Source organism: Podarcis muralis, chromosome 13 (genome assembly GCF_964188315.1).
Source record: "Podarcis muralis chromosome 13, rPodMur119.hap1.1, whole genome shotgun sequence".
NCBI lineage: Eukaryota > Metazoa > Chordata > Lepidosauria > Squamata > Lacertidae > Podarcis > Podarcis muralis.
In genome coordinates this window covers 40,733,681-40,741,130 of record NC_135667.1, presented here as the reverse complement: position 1 = coordinate 40,741,130, position 7,450 = coordinate 40,733,681, and the positions used below count along the sequence as shown (strand labels likewise).

At 44.6% G+C, this 7,450-nt stretch overlaps 1 protein-coding gene across 1 annotated transcript in view; it reads left to right on the top strand.

Annotated features, from left to right (window-relative positions):
* Positions 1 to 2,380: 2,380 nt before the first annotated feature.
* The window catches only part of MAP3K14 (mitogen-activated protein kinase kinase kinase 14), a 38,500-nt gene continuing 33,430 nt past the window's right edge, over positions 2,381 to 7,450 (top strand). Inside the window, exon 1 of the mRNA XM_028702482.2 lies at positions 2,381 to 2,547. The gene's annotated coding sequence lies outside the window, so the exon portion shown is untranslated. The remainder of the gene's footprint in view (positions 2,548 to 7,450) is intronic.

The following is a 7,450-nucleotide window of genomic DNA, read 5'->3' as shown; positions in this document are numbered from 1 at the left end:
GTATCACCATCAGACTGACAGGCATCCCTCTCTCAGGGCATTATGATGCCTGCTTGCAAACCTGCCCATTGTGACATCAGCTGGGAAACAGGGGTCAGGCTGCTGGGTTGTCAGGCAACTGTATTAATAATAAAGAATAAAGGGGGTGTCAAAGTGTAGTGGGATGAGACCATAGTGCATCTTAGGGCCCCGCTCCATCCTTTAGCTGCCCAGAGTGGCTGGGGTAAGCCAGCCAGATGGGTGGGGTATAAATAAAATAATTATTATTATTATTGTTATTATTATTATTATTATTATTATTATTATTATTATTATTGATAGAGTCTTGTTACAGCCAGTGGGGATTCCCCTGTTCTGCCCCTCCCCTTTTTGGCACCATTTTTGGCATGTGCGTAAAGTGGGAGCACACTGCCGAGGACTGAGCTGACATACTTCACAGGGCAGCCCCAAGCTTTCCCGAAATTAGAGTGTATCTGGGGGTGGAGAGGGAAAAACAAGATGAAGATCAGAAGCAGAAATGCTTTCTTACTGCGGGGCAGGAAAGCGAGAAACACACAGCACAGGATACACATGCAGACATGGTCCTTTACTGCAACATTCTGCCTGTCCCCACAATTAGGGCTGCCATTACTGGGATTTCCCAGTTGGAATTGACGTTTGGGCGGAATTTCTGAAAGGCGGTGCCTTGTCCTGGATATTCATATGACAAGTCAAACCTCAACAACTTTGGGGTGTCCTGGTTTTTACTTTTTGAAACATAGCAACCCTAACAAAGCTGGATAACTGTTAAGGGGGATGGGGGTTGCCTGTGGGGTAGGTAGAGAAGAAATGGGAGCAGGGATGTTTGGGGTAGGAGGAGAAACATAAAAGACCCCACTTTCAGAGTTATTTTTAAATTCCTCCTTAAATCCACCCAGGCACACACACCATCAAACTACTTAATTATTTCTGAAGCCCTTTTTGTAAAACCGAGGAACTGTTAGTTACTGAAGCTGGGGAGGATTTTTTCGTGGTGGTGGGGATATTTTAAGAAGATTAACGGGGGAGGCGGGTAGGGAAGAGATGCAGGAAGATAACGGGCTGCAAGTTAAAGCTGCCGGCTCTCCCTGAATGTGCCTCGGAGAGAAAGAAAGAGAAAGCAGGAAGATCTGGGCTGCAGGTTAATGAAAGGACAGCCAACCAGGGCTCACCTTAACACTCCTGGAAGTCACCCCAGGGTGCCACGGCTCACTGATTGAAAACCAGTGTAACAGGCTGACGAAGTCAAAACAAAAAAAATTCCTTGCAGTAGCACCTTAAAGACCAACTAAGTTAGTTCTTGGTATGAGCTTTCGTGTGCATGCACACTTCTTCAGAACTTCTTCTTCGTGCATGCACACGAAAGCTCATACCAAGAACTAACTTAGTTGGTCTTTAAGGTGCTACTGCAAGGAATTTTTTTTGTTTTGACTATGGCAGACCAACACGGCTACCCATCTGTAGGCTGACGAAGGTGATTGTATTGGAATTATTAAGGGAACGTTAAGGAGGGAGGGAGGGTGGAATGCTGGAGGTGAGTGAAGATTGGATGAGGCTTTGAATGTTGCAGGTGAGGCAGTTGAGAGCTGTGGGTTCGGGAAGGGTGGATCCGATGCAGGGCTGGGCAACTAAACTATTCAGCTTAGGATCAGTAGTACAGTCGCCATCGTCGCAATAAAGCAGCATATAAGAGAAAGTCAGTTTGAGACCATATGCTTACATGTGCAAGTCTCATACAGTCCTTGCTTGTCATTTTTAACAGATTAACTGTCTTACATTAGCAATTTTTGTGTGTATGCTGGGAAAGACTAACATCCTGCCACTCCCGTTCTGAATTCGAGTCACACCCGGCGAGAAAACAATTTATTGAAAAAGATCCAGCCCGATATAACGTTCTCAAGCCATTATTATTTTATTGGGTTTTTTGGGGGGGGGACGCAGACCCCTAAACATTTTGTGAATATTTGTACTTTTGTCGATTTACTGTATTTATTTTCCCCGATTTGAACTATAAAACGGTGATTGTCTTGAGTCAAAAGGAGTAGTAAGCACTTCTTCTTACTACTGTACTGCGTTTTCCCGCAGCCAAAAGTAGTTATAAGAAATCACGGGCAGCTCCCGGGAACCAATCAGAAAGAGACAGGAAGAAAGGAGGAAGCGGTATTGGAGGGCGTTGAAAGGGGAGGGAGGAGGACCACGCCCGCGCGGGTGACGTCACCGCCGGCCTTGTTTGCCGCCTGGGCGTGGCTTACCCCTGAAGCCATTTTGTCCCACACCCCCTCCCCTGAGAGCGGGGAGGTGGACGGGGGGGGGGGGAGGCGCGAGGCAGCGTGGGAGAAAGTAGGCGGGGCTTCGAGGAAATAGCGGCGTCTGATTGGGCAGAGGCGGGATTGCGGGGCGTGGCCGGCTCCGCCCCTCCGCCCTGAGGCGTCCGCTTTTAAGCTTCCTGTCAGTCTGTGCCCGAGGAGGGAAGGAGGCCGGAAGTGCCTGCTGTGGGTCTTTTCTCTTCTCCCCTCAACCCCGCGACAGGTGGGTTTCTGGTTTGTGCCGCACCTCGCTTTTTAAAGGGGTGTGTTTGGGCTTCCTGAAGCTGTTGCTTCTCCCGTGTGCGCGCGGGGGGGGGGGGAGGTGCTGTTTCTCGCCCCACAAAAAAACCTTATTTTCTCCCGCTGGTTTGCCCCATGTCTCTTCAGCCCTCAGCCCGGTCCCGCTATTCGCGGCTTAGAGGGGTATGTTCGTGTGTGTGTATATGTTCTACGCTCCTCAGCCAAAACTTCCTTCAGACTTCTTTTTCCTCCATCCTGTGCGAAAGCAGCGCCCGTCGGCGGCCGAGGATGATGGGAGTTGTAGTCTTTCGAGGAAGGACAGCAGCTCTCTCAAGCTATTACCCCCCCTCCCCACCCCCGTGCCGGGTGCGGAGTCCTAATTTGCCGCAACTATTGCTTGCCTAGCGTGGCTGTTTCTCGTTCCCACCTCCTAAGTGTCTCTGGATGAGAATTTAGAATCATTTTAAAAAATAAAATTATTAGTTTTCAGTTACAATAATCCAATAATAGCCTCATAGCAATGCCAAATTAGAATACAATTACTAGTACCAATCATTCAGATGCCAAATCATATACTTTCGGTGTCCCCCCCTGCATGCTAGAATTGATGGTTTGATGATTTACTTTATTTCTGCGTTCCAAAATCTTATTAATTTCAATTACACTCCAGTCAAAATAGCAATCCCTTATACAACTCCAATATCAACAACTTCCATTTGTATGGACACATTAAATGATTTATAAACCTGCAGGTGAAGTGTTCAAACTATATCCTTGTTCTTCCTGTGTGTGGCAATTATTCTGTCTGTGATGTTTCTTCCTGTCCTTGTAAAATATTATGTCTATCTTTTCCCGGTGTTCTCTATCATGCCTTGGGTGGAGCTAATATCCCATTGTTGAGAATTTAGAACCATTGACTATTTATAGAGTTGGAAGTGACCCCTGAGGATCATCTAGTTCCATCCCCTGCAAGGCAGGATTTTTTCGCCCAGTGTGGAACTCGAACCCACGGCCCTGAGATTTAAGAGTCTCCTGCTCTGTGATGGAGCTGTCAGCCAAGTTAACAGAATTAAAATTGGGAGGAAGCTGACAGAATTAAAAAGCTGGCAGGCTGTTTTCTGCTTTGCCTGAAAGTTTTGCTACTTGTTCCCCCCCCCCCCCATGCATGTTTTGTATAGATAGATAGGTCTCTTCTCCCCGCTCAGCACCTTATTGGACACTCAAGAGGAGTGTACAAAGCACTTTGTAAATAAACCACTAGATATTATCCTTACAAGATGTAATGACTGCAGTGGGCTTAGACTTGGGTTGACTGGTTTCAAAACCCCAAAGGATGACCCCAGGCCATGTGGGTGCCTCTCAGCCTAACCTCCCTTGCAGGGGTGTATGTGTGCCACTGTGAGAACCTTGGAGGAAGGATGGGATGGAAAAAGGAAAATAAGCTTGAATGCACCTTCCAGCATGTAGCAAGTTATGCCTCCCAGTAAGCTTTGGTGAGCAGCATGTGAGGAGTTTATTTCCTGTGCGCTTTGAACCTTTACTTCCCTTTCCCAGGATACCTGCACACACCTCGTTCGGTTTAACTTACTTAGCCTAAACGTAACAGCATAGCCCATATGCCTTCATCTAGCAGCTCTTTTCATCCAGGACTAACAGGCTGCTTCTTGTCTACAGTAGCTTTCAAATAGCAAGCTAGTAGCCTGCCAGGCTCTACACCAGAAATGTGAGGTCTGAAAGTTATAAAGCATTTTACCTTGGCTTTCCGTTTCTTTTAGAAATGTCTAATATAGATTAAATCAAAATTAAAAATAAATGCATTCAAGAAAATTAGGCAAAGTGTAGCAGTTAACACAGCCACAAAAACAGGGGAGGCAGGCATTGCCAATTGGGCCAAAGACCTATCAAAAGAAAAAAGGTTGTAAGTTTGGGTTTACATTTCTGTTTGCCATTCTTGCCACAGTAGTTTTTGCCCAAAGACAGCGATGGCAAGGGGAGCCCCAACATTCCCCTCTAGCTTGGAACCTTAGTTGGGTGAATAGAGAAATCACCCCTTCAATTGCACTGACCTTCAGAGAGCTCAGCGTAGTGATAGAAAAGATGCTTGCTTTACTTTTATGTCTACAACCTAGAGAGGAAAGTTGGGACTGGTTGCTTTGTGTTGTGGATTATTGGGTTGTTTTTGTTTCTATTTTTATTATGTATTTTGTGTTCATATTGTCATTTTATGTTGTGAACTGCCCTGAGATCTACAGGTACAGGGTGGTATACTGCTGTTACTATTACTACTAATAATACAGTGGTACGTTTATGAACTTAATCCATTCTGGAATTCCGTTCTTAAACCAAAACAATTCTTAAACTGAGGCACGCTTTCCCTAATGAGACCTGCCGCCGCTAGTGCCCTTCCACCGTTCGGATTCCGTTCTTAGATCGAGGTAAAGTTCTCAAACTGGGACACTACTTACGGTTTTGCGGAGTTTGTAAACCGAATCATTTTTAAACAGGACTGTTCTTAAACTGAGGTACCACTGTAATCCCTTCCCCCAGCACCTAAGGTTTAGAGCTGCAGAAGGGGAATTGTCCTTGACTTCCCATGGAGGTTCAATGTGAGGTCAGGACTGCAATCCTGTACACACGCATCCCTAGGTGTGTAAGCCCCATAGAACATAATGTGGCTTTTCAGCAAGCAGGCGTAGAAAATTGTGCCGATGGCGAGGGATGGATCCTAACGATAAGAGGTCTTGCCTTTGCTACCAAGGCCAACAAAAAAATGTACGGACCTTTGAGTTTCATAACTTTGCTGTAGTATAAGGACAGTAGTGCATTTTTGTTCAGTGTGGACAAAACTCTATCAAAGTTAACGCTGAAGTGGTAATATGGTCTGGATAGTGTCTGGTACAGTTTCAGAGACCACAGAAGTGGTGTTTCTGTGGTTTGTGGTTGGAGGCAGTTACGTTTCTGAATAGCAGTTTCTGGAAACCTCAAGCGGGGAGAGTGCTCCTATGTTTGGGTGATACATGTGGGTTTCCCATGGGCATCTGGGTGGCCACTGTGAGAACAGGATATTGGACTGGATGGGATAGCCCAGAAGGCTCCTCTTATGCTCTTGTGGTTGAAGCTTCAGTGGCTTGTTATACTTTATTTTTCTTCCTGTAGCTGTGATGTCCAGTCAGTCTGAGTCTAACAGGTCAATATTCTCTTGGCTTCCAGTTCCATGCATTTCCCCCTACAAATCTGTGGCAACGTGCTGTGCAATGAAAAGACATGCCAATTCTTATTTGCATTTAAAAAACAAAAAACAAAACTGTAAATGTAATAGTCTTAAAATATTATTAATAGCAGTTTAAGATTTCCTGTGTGTATTAAAATCCAGCATATACTGTGTCTGCTTGGTGCTTCTCCTTAACATTACAGGATGTATTTTGAGAAATTTGGAATATGGTTTAGTCTTGTAAATAAGTTACCAGCTGACACATATCTTCTTCGGTCTGAAGAGGAAAACAAACTAATTCTCTTTCAGTTTACAAACTCTTCCCCACTTGGTTGCTTGGAGACAATTCCTGCTCACCCAGGTGATCAATTGTTTGCAAACCTGGGGTTAAAACAACAAAGAATCTTGCAGCACCTTAAAGACTTTTATTGCAGCATAAGGTTTCATGGGTTCAAGTCCACTGTGTATTAAAGATGAAATTGTAGTTTTTTTGGAACACCCTGTGACTGGCTTAAAGCAATCCTCAGTGTTTAAATTGCTGATGCTTGAGATGCAGTTTTGCCAAGATAGATACAAGGTACAAATTGCTTGTTTGTATTACAGTGGTACCTCGTGTTAAGTACTTAATTCGTTCCAGAGGTCCGTTCTTAACCTGAAACTGTTCTTAACCTGAAGCACCACTTTAGCTAATGGGGCCTCTTGCTGCCGCTGCACCGCCGGAGCACAATTTCTGTTCTCCTCCTGAAGCAAAGTTCTTAACCTGAAGCACTATTTCTGGGTTAGCGGAGTCTGTAACCTGAAGCGTATGTGACCTGAGGTACCACTGTACTCGGGAATGAAACATTTTCTCTTAAGGGGGGCGGGGATACAACACACAAGTTTCAAATACCTCATTGCTGATGAATGGACAGCTGCTGCTGTGGTTGCTTGCCAGATGTTTCCTGCCTGCTTCTGCCTGAAATGTGTAAAATTAAAAATGCAACACAGGCTGGAAAGCACATACAGTATTCCAGAATTGGTGGTTTGCAAATTCAGCTTCCATGTCTTGATTAATAATGTAGCAATGGGATGCTAGCAGCACATGGTCCTTGTAGACTAAGAGCCAAACTATACACTGTTAAATGTGTGGTTTGGTTTTCTCCTGAAATCAAATAGTTGCCATGATGAGGAACAGCTCTAGGTGGGGCAGCTTTCATTTGAGTCTGTGGTGTGATGAGAAAAGACTAACCTACCACTTTCCCACGTACCATGGTTGCTGTTATTTAAGTAAAAATGAAATGGAGCAACCCCTTTCTTAACAGGACAACCTTTAATCCAGTTAGGGTTAATAGATTAATTTGTTGGATTTGGTTTATCTGTTTTATCATTTTTCCAGTTTTAGGTTTGTTCTTTACAATTGCACATCAGTTTTGACCTGGAAAAGGAACCTCCTCACCAAAAAATCACCATAATTTTAGTGTACATTTCTCCTAACACACAAACACACACACTTCTGCAAGCAGTTTCCTTGATATAATGCATTTTTACGACATGCATGCTTGCAATGCACACTTTCCCCTAATACACATATTCTTGTAAAAAGAATAATTGAGGATTTGTTAGACAACTGCAAGTTCAAAGAAGTGCAAATGCTGAAGGGTGGCTGTGCTTTGATTTGCGGACAGGCAACTCCCCA